This window comes from Periplaneta americana, chromosome 8 (genome assembly GCF_040183065.1).
Source record: "Periplaneta americana isolate PAMFEO1 chromosome 8, P.americana_PAMFEO1_priV1, whole genome shotgun sequence".
NCBI classification, from domain to species: domain Eukaryota; kingdom Metazoa; phylum Arthropoda; class Insecta; order Blattodea; family Blattidae; genus Periplaneta; species Periplaneta americana.
The window spans coordinates 54,775,247-54,796,713 of record NC_091124.1 but is presented as its reverse complement, the minus strand read 5'-3'; the positions used below and the strand labels follow the sequence as shown (position 1 = coordinate 54,796,713).

General features: G+C 33.6%; 1 protein-coding gene across 1 annotated transcript in view; it reads left to right on the top strand.

The window, feature by feature from the left end:
* Nucleotides 1-530: 530 nt before the first annotated feature.
* LOC138704728 (uncharacterized) overlaps nucleotides 531-21,467 on the top strand; it is a 1,357,586-nt gene continuing 1,336,649 nt past the window's right edge. The window contains exon 1 of the mRNA XM_069832899.1: nucleotides 531-606. The gene's annotated coding sequence lies outside the window, so the exon portion shown is untranslated. The remainder of the gene's footprint in view (nucleotides 607-21,467) is intronic.

Genomic DNA, 21,467 nt, shown 5'->3' with positions numbered 1-21,467 from the left:
ATATGCCAAAAATCGTGACGTCTTCTGTTTGATGGTGGTCATAATTACAATGACGACTATGATATTGTGAGAGACAGTAGTTTTCCGAATTAGAGGAACTATATCGTGATCTCAAACATGGAACTAATGTAATTACTTAGGGTGCTATTCATAGACATTTCGCTAGCCCGCGCTACGAGCGTGCTAAACTAGCCCCGGCTATCGACTGATTACTTGTAACAGGATTCATATCATATCACATCGTTAACACTGGTTTATGAATACGAAAAACGTTAGTTCGCTGATCATCCACCAGAAGCCCGCGCTAAGAATGTCTATGAATATGACCCTACGATTTAAAATTTTGACCGAAACTATAAATAAAGAAAAAAACGTAATTCAATAAATACATTTTTTCATTTGCAGTGATACACGTCATTCACGCTTCCTCCCGTGTCTCTTGCGTCTGATTGGTTATCGTTTTTGTCGCATCCTTCCCAGCAAGTCTCAACACGTTAGCTGACAGTCTTGATTGGTGCGTTGTTACGTGAGGTGCTTAGCTTTTTTTGCCTGACTACAGTTGGATGACTGATCCGCGCGAGTAATTGCGTTTCAATTGGAATCAAGGTAACCAATCATTTTTGGATTTATTTTATTACTCTTATCCATAATTACAGCATGATATTGATATGTATTTTAGTAGTATTTCTTTCTTTTAATTATTTTAACGTGACTATTACACTTTTACTACGTCGTACTACTTTTGACCAATAAAACTGTACGAAAGGGCGTCTTTCAACCAATTATGGCTGCTTATCGCACAATTTTATCGCTTCTCTAGCATTTGTTTAATTTTATCGCTTCCCTAACATTTGTTTGTTTTTATCACTACCCTAGCATTTGTTTCTTTGTTTCCCAACATTTCCAACTGCAAATTCTTTACGGTACTATAAAACATGCTTTGCGATCGTAATTTGTTTCCCGCATAGGCAGTCGACTGAAAATGGCGGCTCCGTTCAAACGTTTTCGTGAAGCGAACATTAGAGAAATAGAATTTTAGTAAATCAATTAATATCTATTTTATTGTATTAGAGTACTTTATTTCTTCTGATCTTTATGTACTTTCTCCTGTTTTATCACCTTCCTACCATTTGTTTCTTTGTTTCCCAACATTTCAAACTGCAAATTCTTTGCGGTATTATAAAACATGCTTTGCGATCGTAATTTGTTTCCTGCATAGACAGTCGACTGAAAATGGCGGCTCCGTTCAAACTTTTTCGTGAAGCGAACATTATTTAAATAGAGTTGTAGTAAGTCAATTAATATCTATTTATTGTATTAGAGTACTTTATTTCTACTAATCTTTATATACTTTCTCCTGTTTTTATCACCTTTCTACCATTTGTTTCTTTGTTTGCCAACATTTGAAACTGCATTTCTTTACGGTACTATAAAACATGCTTTACGATCGTAATTTATTTACAGTATAGATAGTCAACTGAAAATGGCTGCTCCGTTCAAACGTTATGGTGAAGGTAACATTAGTGAAATAGAATTTCAGTAAGTCAGTTAATATCGAGTATTTTATTCCTTCTAATCTTTATATACTTTCTTCTAATCGTATAATAGTCAATTAAATCCCACTCGAGTTTTGATTTTCTCTAGATAAATCAAAACCTCTAGTGAGATTACTGTTGACTATTACACTTTTACTACGTCACACTACTTTTGACCAATAAAACGGTACGAAAGGATGTCTTTCAACCAATCATGACTGCTTATCGCACAATGTTATCGCGACCCTAGCATTTGTTTAATTTTATCGCGTCCCTAGCATTTGTTAATTTTTATCACTACCCTAGCATTTGCTTCTTTGTTTGCCAACATTTCAAATTGCAAATTCTTTACGGTACTATAAAACATGCTTTGCGATCGTAATTTGTTTCCCGCATAGACAGTCATCTGAAAATGGTTGCTCCGTTCAAAAGTTTTCGTGAAGCGAACATTTGTGAAATAGAATTTTAGTAAGTCAATTAATATCTATTTTATTGTATTAGAGTACTTTTTTTCTTCTAATCTTTATATAATTTCTCCTGTTTTTATCACCTTTCTACCATTTGTTTCTTTGTTTGCCTACATTTGAAACTGCAATTCTTTACGGTACTTACTACAAAACTTGCTTTGCGATCGTCATTTATTTACAGCATAGACAGTCAACTGAAAATGGCGGCTCTGTTCAAACGTTTTGGTGAAGGTAACATTAAGGAAATAGAATTTCAGTACGTAAGTTAATATTGAGTATTTTATTTCTTCTAATCTTTATATACTTTCTTCTAATCGTGTAATAGTCAATTAAATCCCACTCGAGTTTTGATTTTCTCTAGATAAATCAAAAACTCTAGTGAGATTGCTATTCACTATTACACTTTTACTGCGTCACACTAATTTTGACCAATAAAACGGTACGGAAGGACGTCTTTCAACCAATCATGACTGCTTATCGCGCAATTTTATCGCGACCCTAGCATTGGTTTAATGTTATCGCGTCCCTAGCATTTGTTTATTTTTATCACTACCCTAGCATTTGCTTCTTTGTTTGCCAACATTTCAAACTGCACTGGTCTGGACGTCAAAAAAAAAAAAAAAAAAAAAAAAAACAGAAAATTACAAACCACTCCAGTCGATACACAGAACTTTCAAATATGACTCGCATTGGCATTCAAGAACAAGAATTAATAAAGATCACTGGTCATAACTATGCATCTTTTGTAACCCTATTTACAAATAAATGAAGAGCACGATTCGGAAATCCTGAATAAGTTGAGGGATACACCATATACATCAACGAGTTCACTTCTTTTACGCACACGTCCAATATAACATCAACTGAACCATCAACCACCAAAACATTCAAATTTGAAAATTGTAGTTTCAAAATTGTTTTTTTTTAATTATTCATGTTTATTTTTTATTTCATCATCGTTAATTAAAACGTTTCTTGTTTATTTCATCATCCCTAATTAAAACTTTTGTAACACTTGTTTATATTATTTAGGTTATGTTATAGCTCCTGTTATATGATATTATGGATAAGTCACGTATCGGAGATTGTTTAACACTAAGATTTATTGAAAATCATCTGTCAAGTGACGTTGATTACTGGGATCCGGATAATTGAAGTGGAATGCAACTGTTTTAATAAAAATGAAACCGAATCAACAAAGCCTTCTTGACCAGTAACCGTCCACAGAGTTCAATGAAGATTCCATAGTTGGCACAACTGATAACAAGAAAACAGCTAACCATAACACAATACTGCCATCTACTAGCGTAATATTTGTAATGTTGAGATGGTACAAATTTGAAGACGGTTTTGTATTTTCGTAAGTGAATTAATGTTTTATTGTATTGGAGTACTTCGTTACTTCTAATCTTTATATACTTTCTTCTAATCGTGTAATAGTCAATTAAATTCCACTCGAGTTTTGATTTTCTCCAGATAAATCAAAACCTCTAGTGAGATTACTGTTGATAAAAAATGCCGCAGACTAAAATATCATGGACTAAATGTAATAGTGATCCGAATAAATTTGCTTATTGTTACATGAACAGATTTTTGAAGAACAGAGTGACGGAGAACTAAGTGATACAGCTGACTGAGATGGTGAAGATTGTGAACATGTTTCAGGAACTGAACTAGAATTATTGGAAGAAGATGAGGAAAAAACACTTCAGGACAATGATTTCTTTTAAGGAAAGGAAGGAGTTACTAGATGGAAAAAGAACGAATTTCTTACGAATATTTGGACAAGGTGATGTAATATTATTATACATTTAGGTCTAACTGGATCTAAAAATAAAGCTGGTATGAAAACAAATTAAATAGATATTGTGAACTTATTTTTGGACGAAAATATATTACGCATTATTGTAACATATACAGTACACATATTTACAGAAATAAAGTTCGTAATACTTTTTCTACAGAGTGGGATACTAAACGGTCAGATGTCATGGAGATCAGAGCCTTCATTGGTTTGTTTATCTCATAGAACTTATGAGGTGCTCAAGAACAAAATTATCAAAATTAAAGGACATTTCTAATCGCCATGAATTTGAATCCTGCTACTTGCCTGTGAGTGAAAACAGATTCAGATTTATTTTGAGATGTTTGCGATTCAATGGTATTCCAGAACGAGGTTGTCGCAAAAATATTGACATATTGGCTGGAATAAGAGAGGTAATGGAGCTATTCAATAACAACTGTAAAAAATATTTTCCCCCCCAGTGAATACCTTACTGTTGATGAACGCCTATTGGAATTTAGAGAAAATTGTCAATTTTAGGCGATACATTCCTAGCAAACCGGCAAAATATGGACTTTCACGCCGCTGATTTTTATTTTAGTAATTACTATTCCGTAACGACCTTTGCTTGTATTGGTTCTTCTGATCGACAGTTGCGTTCGGACATGGGTTCGATTCCCGCTTGGGTGGAATATGTGGCTGTTTTTTTACCGAGGTTTTACCCAACCGTAATGCGAATGCCAGGTTAATCTGTGGTGAATTCTCGACCTCGTCTTGCCAAAAACACCTCGGTATCACCAATTTTATCGACGTTAAATAACCCAGTAGTTGATAGAGTGTCGTTAAATAACCAAGTAAAAAATTGTATTGGTAAATAAAGAATTCTCAAGCTTTTCCAGAGGTTTTTACTTGTAATTGTTCCGTAAATAATATAATGAATCATTCTTCTCTTTCGTTGTTTTATACATTTATTAAATTATTTCCATCTTTCGTTAGTCCACATTCTTAAGGGATTAGGTACAGCTTACAATAGTAAAATTTTTTGGTAATATTCAACATTTTTTCCCCTCCATTACTGTATCTTGTACAATAACGAAAATTGGTATGTGCAAAACGCTGTCCTTCTGCTATAAGAAAAAACTATTTTTACGATTAAAAAAAAAGTATATATTTTTTTTTTTCAAAATTCGTAATGGTGGCAGTTCACTGAGCAGTGATGAAGCTTTTCCCTCATAACTAATAAACTTGTTAACTTTTTCTTGTTCTCTCTCTTTTATTTTATTGTCGATACTCATGTTTACAATATCAACTATATTCCTTAATAAATAATATTTTTTTTTATTTTGTGTTAGAAGACAATACTGATATTTGACCTTTTTCAAATTAATTTATTCTTTATCAGACAATCTATCAAAGGTAGGGAAGTGATTTTGCATTATATTGTAAATATGGCATTCATAAATACACACAAAAAATGTCATCACAGAATGTTGGATAGTTTTTGAGTTATGAGGGAAACGCTTCATCACTGCACAGTGAACTGTCACCATTCTGAATTTTGAAAAAAAAATATCGTAAAAATGTTTTTTATATGAGAGAAGAACAGAGTTTTACACACAGTACTAATTTTCATTATTGTACAAGATACAGTAATGGAGGGAAAAATATTGAATATTTCCAAAATTTTACTGCTGTATGATGTACCTAACCCTTTAATTGAAGACATTATTACAAAAACAATCATAGTCATTTTTAATGAAATTGAGTTAAGGACACATTTACTACTATTCCAAATGTTTATAGATTCCAAAAATTACACATATCACGTGCAATAGCCACAAGAATAAACACCACTTGTACGGAAACACCTGACATGTGTTGTCCTATATCAATTTTGACAAGGGTTGTTTTTGTAATTGTTCTTTTATATAAGGTGATTCGTTAAATTAAAAATCCTGTTCTCTCTTCCACTTTATTGATTGATCCGTTTCTTTTATTAAACCATTCATTCATTCATTCATTCATTCATTCATTCATTCATTCATTCATTCATTCATTCATTCATTCATTCATTACATTCCATCCATCCATCCATCCATCCATCCATCCATCCATCCATCCATCCATCCATCCATCCATCCATCCATCCATCCATCCATCCATCCATCCATCCATCCATCCATACACCCATGCATCACAAAAACGTTTTCTGTGAAAATAAATGTAGAGTATGACCAAATTTAAATATTGTACCTAGAGCAGCTGTTTCTGGCAGCTCGTGCAATGAAATTTGCACTTATCTGCCGGGATACGAATGCTCGTCCTTTTTGTGAGAAGGAGCCAGCTGACGAAAGATTTGTTGAACGGCGCTCCGAGGCATGACCTAGATTCCTGGAACGTAAATTGAATCTTATTCCAATTAAATAAAAGACAAAATCGTTAGCAGCACTGATGTACAACTGAGTAGCTTCGAACATAATCCTAAATTAATTTTATTACACATAACAAGGGTGCAGATAAGCCGGATTACGAATTTTAATGTCTATGACTAATAGATGTTGCGAATCACATCTCTGAAATTTCCCCTTGCCAGAAATTCCTCAGCGTCTCATTCTATTGAAATTTAGAATACCCAACCTTAACCGAAGGCGCAGTACCTGTGACGGGGAAATTCTTAACGATTTTCATCCTTAACATGCTTCTCGACTCAATATAATTGCATTAGAACGAAATGAACTTGGGCAAAATGAAGGCATTTGCATTGTCGCATAACATGTAATTTCCATGCCTTGAAGGCTAACCCTTACATTTTCCCTGTTGTGCAGCACCGTCTTGGGAGCAGAATTGTCTTCGTTATGTACACGTAAGGAGCAGCAGAGTTTGCCAACTTGGTACTTACCGTAACATAGTCGTAAAGTAATATAGCCTGAAAGGGTTCTTGACATCCCTATTGCATCATACAAATCTGCCATGAAATACTTAGATTCACTAATGATAGTGGGGATAATAATAATAATAATAATAATAATAATAATAATAATAATAATAATAATAATAATAATAATGATTTATTTTAGCTGGCAGAGTTAAGGCCGTAAGGCCTCCTCTTCTACTCACCCAGCAAAAAGTATACATACATATGTATGAACTTACAAAGAATTCAACAATTTGATTTAGATAAGAGTTACATGTATACAAGAGTTATTTACGAATTAAACATCAAAATACTATGAACTATTAATTAAACACTGCAATACAAACTATGTAGCAGAATTAAGCTAAAATACAATTATAATGTTCATATATTTCAAATAATGTTAGATAATAGAAAGAGATTATTATGAGACAATTTTGAAAATACAGCACTATCAGGATGCATGTCTAAAGGAAGGAGTAACAATGTAGATAGTTTAAGCCAGTATGATTGGAGTTAAATGCTAAGAAGGTTATCTTTTAAGCTGTTTTTAAAAGTGTTTGTTGTCTTGCAGCCCCTAATACTTTGTGACAGGGAATTCCATTGTCGCGAGGTGGATACTGTAAAAGATGATGAATAACGAGATGTTCTGTGAAGAGGTATACTTAACGCGCCACAGATAAGTGATCTGGTATTTACGTCTTGGTTAGAGTATAGATAAGAGAAACGAGACGAAATGTAATTTGGTGTTGAAGTGTGCAGAATTCGAAAGAGTAAAGACTGCAGAATTCGAAAGAGTAAAGATGTTGATGTAGTCATACGAAAAAAATAATGTAATTATATAGATAATTAACTTACCAAGACACTAGTAAAAAAATATCGAAAGAGCAGTCTAGATTACTGTTAGGGCATGGATGATAAGAAAGAATGAAATGTACTTAAAACTAATAATGTTTAAGAGGTTAGGTACAGCTTAGAGCAGAAAAATGTTTGGAAACATTCAACATTTTTTTCCTACATTACTGTATCTTGTACAATAATGAAAATTAGTATCTGTAAAACACTGTCCTTCTGCTGTATGAAAAAATATTTTTACGATTTTAAAAAATATTTATATATGTATAATTTTTCTTCAAAATTCAGAATGGTGGCAGTTCACTGTGCAGTGTTGGAGCGTTTCCCTCATAACTCATAAACTTGTTAACTTTGTCATGTTCTCTCTCTTTTATTTTATTGCTGAAACTCATGTTTACAATGTCATGCTTTTTCAACTACGTTCCTTAATAAATAATATTTTTTTTTATTTTGTATTAGAAGAAAATATGATATTTCACTATTTTTTAAATTAATTTATATTTTATCAGACAATATGAAGAGTCCACTGCAAGAATGATGGATGTCACTTTCTTGTCGAAAATGAACCAAGACTGTCAATGCATAGCTTAAGACATATATAAAGTACATAGAGAGTTATATGGCATTAACACTGATAGTCATTGTCCAGTAAAGATCGGAAAATCACAGTTAAGCTTTGAGCGCTAAGCATTTCAAACTTTCAATTGATTCTCCTGCAAAGTATACTCCAAATGACATCCATCATTCTTGCAGTGGACTTTTCATATATCAAAGATAGAGAAGTGATCTTGCATCATATTGTAGATATAGGAGGCATAAATACACATAAAAACATTCATCACAGAACGACGGATAGTTTTTTAGTTATGTGGGAAAGACTCCATCACTGCACAGTGAACTGAATTTTGGTGGGGGGGGGGAAACCGTAAATATATTTGTTTTAATCGTAAAAATATTTTTTTTCATATAGCAGAAGAACAGTGTTTTACAAATACTAATTTTCATTATTGTACAAGATACAGTAATGAAGGAAAAAAATGTTGAGTATTTCCAAAATTTTACTGCTGTAAGCTGTACCTAAGTCCTTAATGTAATTCGAATTTCTAATATACAGCGTGTCTCTAAAAAAATGTTAACACTTACGTAAATGAGTAGTGCTTCACATATATACTCTAATTAAAAAATTTCTCCACTTGTTCACCATCACGTTCAACACATACAGAGTCCGACAGTTGATTAGTTTGGTAGAGCTGTAAAATGAAATGAGATTAACGAAAATGAAATGTTGACAAGTTAACATGAACTAAGCATATTGATAATTAAATCAATGGCTCTCCGAAAACACGCCATGGAATTTTCCATATAAAACAATTTTTACCTCGGAAAGGTAGGAAAATCGAGCAAAATTATATTAAACTTTTTTTGTTCGAAGTATCTCAAAGAATAACCTCCTAAAATTAGTGACATTACCTACTGTTCACCCTCTTTGGCCTATATCTTATATTGTCTGTAAATTAATTGAAGCGTTCTAGGCAGAAAATCTTGGAATTCAATGTTGTGTGTATTAATCTATTTCTCATATTAGGAATTCATTCCAAACTTTTATCCTACTATTTTAAGTCAAATTTCTGCACATTTAAAGGTCAAAACTACAATTCTTTCAGTAATTTACTATCATAATACACTGCTCTCTTAAATTGACTAAACATATCATGAATTAAATTAATGGCTTTTCCAAAACACGCTATGAAATATTTCATATATTTAAACAATTTATCTCGGAAAGGAAGAAAAAACGAGAAAATTTTTATTGCATGATACTTTTTTGTTTGGAATATCTAAAATATAACCCTCTGAAATTAATGACTTTACTTTCTGAAATGAATCTGAACATAAAACAACTTGTATCTGTAGTAACAGACGGGACTCGAAATGTGACTTTAAAAGTGTCCTAGGTGGACTAACGTGATATTAAGAGAGCCGGAAATAAGTGAGGACATAAAATGTTTCCTTTTTATAACACATCAGACTCAGTTAGATTTATTTAAAATGCTCTTCATAGTAAAATATATATAGTCCTATCTTAGGTCGCCTGCCGCTACCCTACATAGCTGCTATGTTTGACTCTATATTCAATATATTTCTTAACAATTTATTGTTTTATGAATAAAAACTTGCAAAATCTAAACAAAGATCGTGACTAGCAGACCAAAATTTACGAGTTATATTTTCCTAGTTTGTTGTGTCACAGTAAAAATAAAGGTGAAATAAAATATCATCTGTCTATCTATAAATCATTATTGTGTAGTCTAAGCCAGATGTTGGGTTAAGAGTCCGCCACTGGAATCCGAACGGAGTGCTCTATAATCCTCGATTGATATTACATCTTATGTATTGCGACTTGCGTCCAGTGATGTCTTCGTGAGTACAGTTTTGCCTATGGCTGACTTAATGTGCTTTAAAAATTTCAAATTGATAAAATCAATTTTTTTTAGGTAATTTAAACTTCCCCTAAAATCGGGGTTGCCCTGAAGGACAGAGTATACCAAATATACAAGTATTAGTAAATACGTACAATTTTATGAAAAAGTTTTCGTGAGAAATATAATTATTAGATTATTATTATTATTATTATTATTATTATTATTATTATTATTATTACTTATTTACTGGCTTTTAAGGAACCCGGAGGTTCATTGCCGCCCTCACATAAGCTCGCCATTGGTCCCTATCCTGGGCAAGATTAATCCATTCTGTATCATCATATCCCACCTCCCTCATATCCATTTTAATATTATCTTCCCATCTACGTCTCGACTTCCCCAAAGGTCTTTTTCCCTCAGGCCTCCCAACTAACACTCTATATGCACTTCTGGATTCGTCCATACGTGCTACATGCACTGCCCATCTCAAACGTCTGGATTTAATGTTCCTAATTATGTCAGGTGAAGAATACAATGCATGCAGTTCTGTGTTATGTAACTTTCTCCATTCTCCTGTAACTTCATCTCTCTGAACCCCAAATATTTTTCTAAGCACCTTATTCTCAAACACCCTTAACCTAAGTTCCTCTCTCAAAGTGAGAGTCCAACTTTCACAACCATAAAGAAAAACCGGTAATAGAACTGTGTTATAAATTCTAACACAGTTTTTTTGACAACAGACTGGATGATAAAAGCTTCTCAACCGAATAATAACAGGCATTTCCCATATTTATTCTGTGTTTAATTTCCTCCCGAGTATCATTTATATTTGTTACTGTTGCTCCCAGGTATTGGAATTTTTCCACCTCTTCAAAGGAATTATTATTATTATTATTATTATTATTATTATTATTATTATTATTATTATTATTATTATTATTTTATTAATTTACTTTATATAATTATGAGATTTCTCAGACGATAGACTGAAAATTTTAGAGCTATCAAAGAAACAGTCTAAGCCAAAGAGGATTCAAAATTGAACTATCTGCAGAAATTAATACATTTTTTTTTGTAATCGTGCCTCTAGCACCCACTAATAACCTAATAATTTCAATAGTTTGTAACTTATACATATGTACTGTAAGTAATAAGGAACAGTTGGACCATAAATTTGATTCTTCTCGTTGTTGACATCTTCCGATTGAGTTGTATTCAATTCGAAGCGGATAGTAGGATCTATTATATAGCCTGTTGTTAATGGCTAGAGCAAATGTGGGATCCTGTATTTTATAGTAATTTTACACTTCCCGTTTGGTCTGATTGATCCCGTTTGGCCTGATTGATTGTTTTTTCCGAGGCTTTCCCCAGCCGTGGAACTGATGCCGGGTGGTCTATGGCGAGTCCTCGGCCTCACTTCACTTCACCTCCGTTTGGTCTGATTACCTGGTTGGGTTTTTTCCGAGGTTTTCCCAACCGTAGGGCAAATGTTAGGTGATCTGTTGGCGAATCCTCGGCCTCACCTCTACACTACATCTAGCCAAAAATGGTAAAATATTGAAATTGAATTTGTAAAAAAATTATCATCATCATCATCATCATCCTTCACGAATTAGGCCTCTGTAGACCTGTTTCGGCCCCATCTAGCAGTCTTCTAAAAGGTCTTCCTGGTCGACGATGTCCTCTAGGTTTATACTGCATCATAATTTTTGGGATTCTTGGAATTTTTCCATTCTTCTTACCTGATCTAGCCAATTTAATTTGTATCTGCTGATTTTTTTCTTCTACTGACTCTACTTCTAATTGTTCTAAAATTTCTTCATTCCTTTTTCGGTCTAAAAGAGTATATCCTGCTGTCTTCCTGAAAAATTTCATTTCGGTTGCTTTGATTCTGTTCATGTCTTTTTTCTTTAATGTCCAAATCTCGCTTCCGTATAAAAGGGAGGGTAATGCTAGAGTATTATATATTTTTATTTTTGTAGATTTTTATACAAATTTAGCTTTTAATGTATTGTTTATTATTCCTAGAATTTGTGTAACTTTGGAAATTTCCTTGTTCACATCTCTTTCATTTTGATAAGATATTTCACAACCCAGATAATTGAAATTTTGTGCTTGTTTTAGGCATTGGTTATTGTGTATTATCTTACTTCTGACTGGGTCTTGTCCCAAAAATGCCATTACTTTTGATTTTTGTGCTGAAATTTCCATCCCAAAATCTTTTAATATTTTATTTAATGTATATAATCCTCTTTGTAAATTATCCTCTGAATTGGAAATTATGACTTGATCATCGGCATAGAGTAAGGTATTTAATGTTAGAGCACTAGTTATTTTGATTCCTGATGTGTGGATTTGGTTCCATTTTAAAATAATTTCATTTATATAAATATTAAAAAAAGTTGGTGATGGTAGACAACCTTGTCGAACTCCATTATTAACTAATTTTCTTTCGGATATACAGTTATTTATTTTGACACTTATTTTTCTGTCTGTGTTTTGTAAAAAATGTAATTTTAAGCTTGTAAAATTTTGACTTGTTCCACATCCTAAAGTTTCATTGCTAATGTAAGATCTATGGAATAGCCTAAAATAAATGAAACAAAAAAAATGAGCCTCACTAAACACTGGGATGACTGAAATAGAAAATTAGAGTCTGAGTAGGAAATTTTCTTTAACTGCTGAGGTTTTTACGTGCCTTTACAATCATTCGAGTTGCTGAATTCTCCATTATACAGCGTATATACTGGAAACTTCCATAAGCTTATATGAAAGTAGCGTTCTCTTGAGCAGACCAATTGGGAGGGGGGCAGAAAATGTTTCTCTGTTGGAGTAGAGGACAGGATAAAGCAGAAATAGGACACGGTGGCCGATCATGGACGATATCCGTGAGGGTCTGCAACTAAAACTGACCGAAAGTTGTGCGACATATTGAGTTCCCGCAGATTGCAACTTGTTCCTCCAACTTGAGCAGGACACTCTCATCGTGCGGGTGAGACCGACACATGGCGAAAAACTCAATTACGGGCACATCGGGGTGCGCTGCATACCCGAAGACGAGCAGCAGAAACTTCATTTATACGGATGGTTAAATGGTACAGCTCAGTGCGGAAATCTGTACACATAGCGACTGAAAACTAAAATTGGAGCTCAGGCCAAATTGTAACCTAGTTTCGCTCTCTGAGATGTCTTATATCCCTTCGCTTTATTTTTTTATTATGATGTCCGAAGTACATATGATATTTCCGTGCAGGAATTCTGCTTTACCGTATGATAAAGAATGTTTAAAACAAAGAAAAATTGAATCTTTCGCACACTACTTTTAACAATTAAATATAAATAATTGTACATCTTGATTACATAACTTTTAACACTGTATCACTTCGGAATATGTATGATAAGAACTTTGTGTTAAATTTTAACGTAACTTGTTAACATGTTTCGACCTATTTTCGGTCATCTTCGGAACTGGTCTATACAAAGAAACAAAAGACAGATCCAAAACCTACATCAACACATAAACAAAATACACCAAAAGCTACACTACACATTAGAAATTGAAAACAACAAATCCATAAATTTTCTAGACATCACAATAACAAAAGTAGACAACAAACACACATTCAAAGTATACAGAGAACCCACAACAACAACACACATACACAACACATCCAACACCCCACACAACACAAACAAGCTGCATTCCGAACAATCGTACACAGACTACTCAACATACCAATGAACCAACAGGATTACAACGAAGAGCTAAACACAATCAAATACATAGCACAAGAAAACGGATACAACCCTAACATAATACGTAAGACAAAACAAAAGTCGACGTGGTTGGCGAGTTGGTATAGCGCTGGCCTTCTATGCCCAAGGTTGCGGGTTCGATCCCGGGCCAGGTCGATGGTATTTAAGTGTGCTTAAATGCGACAGGCTCATGTTAGTAGATTTACTGGCATGTAAAAGAACTCCTGCGGGACAAAATTCCGGCACATCCGGCGACGCTGATATAACCTCTGCAGTTGCGAGCGTCGTTAAATAAATCATAGAAAAACAAAACAAAACCACAAAAAAACAGAAGAATACAACACAAACACAAGAACACAAAAAATACATCACACTAACATACGAAAACAAAAACACACATAAAATTGCAACCTCATTCAAGAAATTAAATTACAACATCGCATAAAGAACAAATAACACTCTACAAAAACATCTCAACACACAAACAACACAAACAAACAAATACAACCACACAGGCGTATACAAACTCAAATGTAACACCTGCAACAACTTCTACATAGGACAGACAGGCAGATCATTTCAAACACGTTACAAAGAACACATCACAGCCATAAGAAAATTACAAAACACCTCCACATATGCAGAACACATCACAAATGCCAACCACACGTACAGAGACATCAACACAGACATGGAAATACTACACATCCAACCAAAAAGCCAGAAACTGAACACACTAGAACAATATGAAATATACAGACACACGAAAACACACCCCAACGATATTCTCAACTCAATTTCAAAACACATACACTCTTTGACTCTACACTACGAACGCACCGACACAGGAAACAAGAGGTGCCAAGACCAACAACGACCAGTTCCGAAGATGACCGAAAATAGGTCGAAACATGTTAACAAAGTACGTTAAAATTTAACACAAGAAAGTTCTTATCATACATATTCCGAAATAAATAATTGGTTAAATGGCAATGTTACTCGCGTTAATTATGTAAGGATGTGCGGCTTACAGCTGTTTCAGTTCTACTTGACACTATCCTCAGAGCCTTCTGTGTCTCGGCGTCATCTCAACTTCGCTGCCTGTTGTGTGGGTGCGTTCGTGTGATGAATACAGACATGGAAATCATACACATACAACCCAAAATCAAAAACTCAACACACTAGAACAATATGAAATATACAGACACACTAAAACACACCCTAATTAAATTCTCAACACACAGATCAATTTCAGAACACACACACTAATTGACTCAACTCTTCATCACACGAACGCACCCACACAATAGGCAGCGAAGTTGAGCCGAGATCTAGTAGGCTGTGAGGATGGTGTGAAGAAGCACCGAAACAGCTGTAAGCCGCACATGCTTACACAATTAACACGAGTAAAGTATTCAAGTGTTAAAAGTAGTGTACTAAAGATTCAACATGGATATTTTTATCCCTTTTGATATAAGTTATCATCAATAGAAAAGAATGTTGTTTAGAAATATATTTTGTAACTTGTAAACATTATTAGAACGTATCTCCGAATGTTTCAGTGTTACGTTAATATTATCTTCGAGTTTATAACAATAGGGAGCTAGATGCTTTCAATTACCCCATTCTTCACTATAATGTAATACTTTTATAGGGCTATGTTCAGTTTTAAATTGTTCTTTATGTCTTTTATTGAAACATTTTCTTTTATTTATATTCAGTTTATTTCTCATTTAATGTTATATATTACATTTATTTCATCTCAATTTACTGTGCGTATGTTATTTTAGCCTATAAGATACCACTTGCTTGTTTATTAACTTTGTTTGCTGTCATCACTGTTAATTACGAAGCTAGTGCGTTACGGGGAAATATTGTACTAGGCCTATATAAGTAAACACACACTTGATCTTTTTGCTCGTTAACCTTCTACGAAACGTCCAATCGTGGTAATTGATATCATAATTACACCACTCTTCTCTATGTTACCATGTGTTTATTCTTTTTATGACTTCGTTATGGAGAGTGTTCAGTTTAATATTTTAAATTACATATCTAAAACAATATGTATAGACAAAGTCAGTTAAAATGAAACAATTACAAAGGGATTGTACAATCAAACAATTCGTCAAGATTATAAAACGGATTTAAAATTAACCAATTATATGTGTAAGATTTGAGAATAGCTCTGCTTAAATTAAAAATATGTGATGGAAATTTATTTGCAACTTTCAATGACATTTTTAGGATTTAGCAAGTCTACATGTTATGATATTAAAATCATTTCCTTGTCTTGTGTTATAGGAATGAATATCATTTCTTAATGTTAAAGTTGGAGGATTATCTTTAGCATACAAAATTAACTCTAGAACTCTACAATATATAAATTTATAACAGTCATGATTTTGTTTTTCACAAATAACGGTTTGTAATGTTCATTAAAAGCTGCATTTGATATAGTTCTTATGGCCCTTTTTTGAAGCAATGGAAGCCTATTTATGAAAACACTGTTACCCCACAGCAATATTCCATAGGTAAGAGTACTTTGAAAATAAGCAAAATTAACGTCACGAATTTAGTTTTCAGGGACAGCAGTTTTTAATCTCTTAAGAAGAAACAAAGTTCTTGAAAGTTTAGTAGAAATATGATCAATATGACTTTCCCATGTCAACGTGGAATCAACAACAATTCCTAACATATTAAACTGACACATCATGATCGGTCTTCTTAAGAGTAAAAATCACACGTTCAGTTTTAGCTGGGTTCAACAAAAATCCATTTGCATCAAACTTCAGCATCTCTTCTCTTAAATTATGCAGCAGCGGACTGTTACAAATTCTTAGAGCTACAAATAGCGGAAGAAGAAGGGATTGAGAATACGAATCTATGACCGAAATTGTTACGGTTGCCTGTAATCACTCACTATCACTAAGTTCCTCTTGATGAATGGGAGGAGCACGAGCTGGGGACTGCCATCGCACATAGATCGCTTGGGTGGGCCCATTGTAAAAGTGTCTATTATAATAATAATAATTTATTTAATCTGACAGGATTAAGGCCATAAGGCCTTCTCTTCCATCCTACCAGATAGCACATATAAATACAAAAAAGAAATACAAACACTTATGAAAATGATACAAATTAAGTTAAAGCCCTATAGAGGGTCAACAGAGTCAAAAGTACATTATAGTGATCTCATCGAGCTAATACAACAAAAAGAAAGAAAACAGAGATAGCAATAATGATATTGATAACTGACAATAATAATAGTAGTGGTGGTGGTGGTGGTGGTGGTGGTGGTGGTGGTGGTGGTGGTAAATACATTACATATTAATTTTCAATTTTACAACAGCATAGTTACAATATTTACTATATGTCATGGGTTAAGGTGAAGTTGCGCAACCTGACATGTATTCAACAAACAATTCCACGAACTAGAATGTGATTTTTTAATTTAAATTTGAATTTTGATATTGTCCGACAGTCTCTGACGTGGTCAGGGAGAGAATTCCAGAGGCGTGGAATAGATATGCTGAATGATGATGAGTAGAAGGATGTTCTGTGCAGAGGAATAGAGAGAAGGTACATGTTCCGAGTTCGAGGTAGTGAAAGGTAAACAAAACGAGATGCTAGGTAAGAGGGTGTGGAGGTGTGGATGATTTTAAATAGTAATAAGAGAGAGTTGAAGAATCTTCTTTCTTTAAGTGGACTCCAAGACAACAATTCTAGTGACGGTGTTACATGATCGAATTTTCTAATGTTACAAACGAAACGAACGCAGATATTGTGAACACGCTGTAGTCTATAGGCAAGATCAGTATTTAGATTCGTGAATAAAGAATCGCAATAATCGAAGTGGGGCATCACTAAAGTTTGGATCAGGTTCTTTTTAAGGCTGAGAGGTAAAACATTGGTTAAGTGTTTGAGGGAATGAATTATGGAAAAAGTTTTCTTACATATGTAGGTCACTTGACTTTGAAAATTTAAATTTGAATCTAAATATACCCCTAAATTTTTTTACCGTCTTACTATATGTAATTGTAGTATTATTTATTTTTGTATTTGATACAGTGGCTAGATATATTTTCTTTAATGCTCGTTGGTGGCCCATTATTATAGCTTGTGATTTGTCTGGATTTAGTCTGAGTCCAAATTTTTGCGCCCATTGAGCTACAGATGCTAGATCTTCATTAATTCTGATCACAGAGTCATTGATTGTACAAGTTCGTGAATGAATGTAAAGATGTAAGTCGTCAGCGTATAGGTTGTGTTTTGAATTTTTTATGATCTTTGTTACGTCGTTTATATAAAGCGTAAAAAGTAATGGCCCAAGAACCGAGCCCTGAGGGATTCCGGCCTTGACGGTACGCCAATTGGAAGAATGACCACCGGCTGATACACATTGTTGGCGTTCGCGAAGGTAGGAATCGAACCAAGCAACGGCACTGTTATCGTGAACCTCTAACATTGAAAGTTTATTTTTAATTGAATGTCAGGATGTAAAGCTATGATTCTGGTCAGAAAATAATCACGAACTCAAAAAGTTTATGTAGCTCTCATTTCATTTTATAGCTTTGGTGAAATCGTCAGAACCAACGTGTCATGAACAATTTCATGGTAAGATTGCAACAAACCATAAGAAACAAAGAGGATCACTTGGAATGTGTCATTTAAATAAAATTACAGAATGTCAATTAATTGCATTATTCATGCCATATCCTGTGCTATTTCCATATTTCTAAACCTTATAGTGACATTGAAACAGCATGCTTAAATTCATCAGAACGAACTGTCAGACCCAGTATTTAAAAGAAGAATTTCCGGATTTATTTTAGTTCTTAAAAGAAGTTTGATAACTATTTATACCGTATTTCACTTGTCCGAGATTAAACCAACGACACTATAGTCGCGACGCTGTTATTCCCGGCGTGACTCCTCCTCTTTGCTTACGTCTTACGAAGTGAAGGCTCTATAAAGTCTAGGTAGAAAGTATCGTTCGCCATTTTTGTTATTTCGTTGCCGAGCTACCATACGAGGAATCTATTTGCCACACCGTTAAACATTATCATGTCGTAGCTCCTGTGATAATAAATCCAACACACTGTAATTCAGCAAATAATTGAGCGGCAAATAACGTCTTCGTGTGCTTTCAGCGAACGCCAACGAAAGAGCCAAAATGGCGGACGATTATATTAAGTATTTATCGAGCCTTAAGAAATGAGTATCGTCTTCATAAGCGAATCACAAGACGCACACGTTTAAATGTAGCCTACCTGCAACGCGATTGGCTGCCGGAAATTAGAGAGAAGGGACTATAGCATTCAGTAGTCATCACAGTAGTGTTAGGCGAAGATGAGCAACTGTTTCCTTAGACTGGGTGACAAGTTTTGGTTCCACTAATCTTTTACAATAATGCAAAAAAGAATGTAGCATTGTTGTTTATTTTGGAACACATTATATTTTTATGACTGAAAGAGCGGAAGCTGGTTGTCAATGTGCGTTTGAAATATGTCTGCAGTGGAAGTTGGTTGTCGCACTCTCTCAGATTATTAAACTAATATGTACTGTTTTGACGAGTTGAAAATGTTTTTACGTTAAAAGTGAGCAATAACTGTAACAGAGGTGTGGCAGATACAATATATGGAGTGAGATTTATTGTATTTCATGTGTCGGCTTACAATTAGCATTGTGGAAGCTGTATTGATATCCAGACTGAAATAAAAAGGGCTTAAGGGTGAGAGAGGTCATTCACACAATGCACCGGAAATTTCGTTCGTATGTAAGCCTACATACATAACAATTAAACGCTATAATTTTTTGTGCATAACTTCGTTTGTCAAATGAAATATTCGTCGGAATTTCAAATTAGAAATCTGAGTTTAAATTTTAGCGAATACATATGTAAAAAAATACGCCTCCCTTTTCTGTCATTCTTTAACTTTTAAATTTAAAGCCAAAAATAATATTTTATTGTAATTGTAATTAAATAATTTTAAAATTTCATCTACTAAGAAGTGAACAATATTTTATAACATACTATTGAGACAATCATTTAAAATTTGTAAGAGATAAAATTTATTTAACCATTTAATGGTTTGAAAGATAGGTGATTTACAAAAATGAATTTAAAAAAATCAACATTGGAATACAAAAATAATTTGAAAAAAATATATACATAAAGAGTCAACCGTAAGTAATGTCACAATATCACAATGATGATACCGTATAATTACAATGAAATGATATGATACAATGATGATACGGTTTGATAAAATGATAATTCGGTATGATACAATGATCAAAAGGTATGATATAATTATGATTCGGTGTGATATGATGATTTATTTTAATAGGCCAGTAGGCCAAATAATGAGACGATATAATATGGTATGATAATTATTATACGAACTAATACGTTAAAATTGGGCATAAAGAATTGTTGGAGTGTGGCTAAGAATAGAACAGCCTAAAATAAAATTCTTAAGGAAGCTGAAACCCATATCGGGCTGTAAAGCTATTGATGATGATGATGATGATGATGATGATGATGATGATGATGATGATGATGATGATGATGATATGACTCGATACGAAAATGATACTATATGATTGCTTTATAATACATTACTGATATTTTTCTCATCATCATCAAGTGGGGATCTACGGCTCCAGTCCCATCCCATTATTCGTCGTCAGAGAGCTCTATCTTGAACATCTCAAGGCCTCAAATTTCTCTCCTCCATCACTCTTTCCACTCCTTTCTTCCATTGTGGCCGTGGTCCACCTCTTCTCCTGCTTCTATCAGCAGTTGGTAATTGAACACAGGTACTATTCTACTCATTTTATTACTTTACTTTTTAACACGCAAGTGAAAGTGAGTAGGCATTGGATATACAAACAGTTTAGTTTCTATTTATAATTATATTACTAACACTTTATTATTATCATTATTATTATTATTATTATCATTATTATTATTATTATTATTATTATTATTATTATTATTATTATTACTCACTCACTGGCTTTTAAGGAACCCGGAGGTTCATTGCCTCACTCACATAAGCCCGCCATTGGTCCCTTCCTGAGCAAGATTAATCCAGACTCTACCATCATATCCCACCTCCCTCCTAAGAACCTTATTCTCAAACACCCTTAATCTCTGTTCCTCTTTCAAAGTGAGAGTCCAAGTTTCACAACCATACAGAACAACCGGTAATATAACTGCTTTATAAATTCTAACTTTCAGATTTTTTGACAGCAGACTGGATGATAAAAGCTTCTCAACCGAATAATAACAGGTATTTCCCATATTTATTCTGCGTTTAATTTCCTCCCTAGTGTCATTTATATTTGTTACTGTTGCTCCCAGGTATTTGAATTTTTCCACCTCTTCGAAGGATAAATCTCCAATTTTTATAGTTCCATTTCGTACAATATTCTGGTCACGAGAGACAATCATATACTTTCTCTTTTCGGGATTTACTTCCAACCCTATCGCTTTACTTGCTTCAAGTATAATTTCGGCGTTTTAACTAATCGTTTGTGGATTTTCTCCTAACATATTCAGGTCATCCGCATTATTATTGTTATTATTATTATTATTATTATTATTATTATTATTATTAAGAGTTTTATTAAGAGTTTTATTTGTGACGAAAGACAATGGAACACATTTCCTTAAGTATTCGGTTTTCATTCCTTATTCGCTCTAATATTGCTATATTATCGTGT